Source organism: Sinocyclocheilus rhinocerous, unplaced genomic scaffold, assembly GCF_001515625.1.
Source record: "Sinocyclocheilus rhinocerous isolate Xijiao unplaced genomic scaffold, SAMN03320098_v1.1 scaffold359, whole genome shotgun sequence".
Taxonomy (NCBI): domain Eukaryota; kingdom Metazoa; phylum Chordata; class Actinopteri; order Cypriniformes; family Cyprinidae; genus Sinocyclocheilus; species Sinocyclocheilus rhinocerous.
The window spans coordinates 541,015-541,610 of record NW_015652307.1 but is presented as its reverse complement, the minus strand read 5'-3'; positions in this window follow the sequence as shown (position 1 = coordinate 541,610).

Sequence of the window (596 nt, the reverse complement as noted above, 5' to 3'; positions counted from 1 at the left end):
TGAGCCATAAAATTACATGATTTACAGTTCAGATACAGGTTTTCACAAAAACAAAAAGCTTATACAACAGCATTTCAGCCTTCAGACCATTTTTATGAAAAGGGATAAATCAAGCATATAAATTGTTAATTTAAATCGTATAAATATTACTGTCTTAATTGTTTAGATTCTTAGAAGGCACATTAACTTCTTTTTCATTTACAACACTATGTGTTTGCTGCGTAAAAACACGAGTTGATATTTGCATTGATCTGAAAATAAACAGCAAGAAAGGCTTGTTGGAAATGCAAATTCATTCTCTGCCACGAGGTGGCGCTTTAGGAGCGCTGAAATATTGTGGTTTCCCCGGTAACGGCTGAACACATAGCAGCTCCGCGCTCATAAACACTGCTTTATCAGGAATTATAGGTCAAATGAAATTAAAATACCGACGACACGTTTCTGAGGACAGTCGGTTGCCTTCAGATACATTCAAACAAAGACATCCGCGCCGCGTTTTGACGCGAAACGTGCAGCGCTCATATTTATTCAATGACATCATTGCCTTTTGAAGTTTAATCCAGCCGTATCGCGACTCTTGTCTTTCCGTCCCCAAC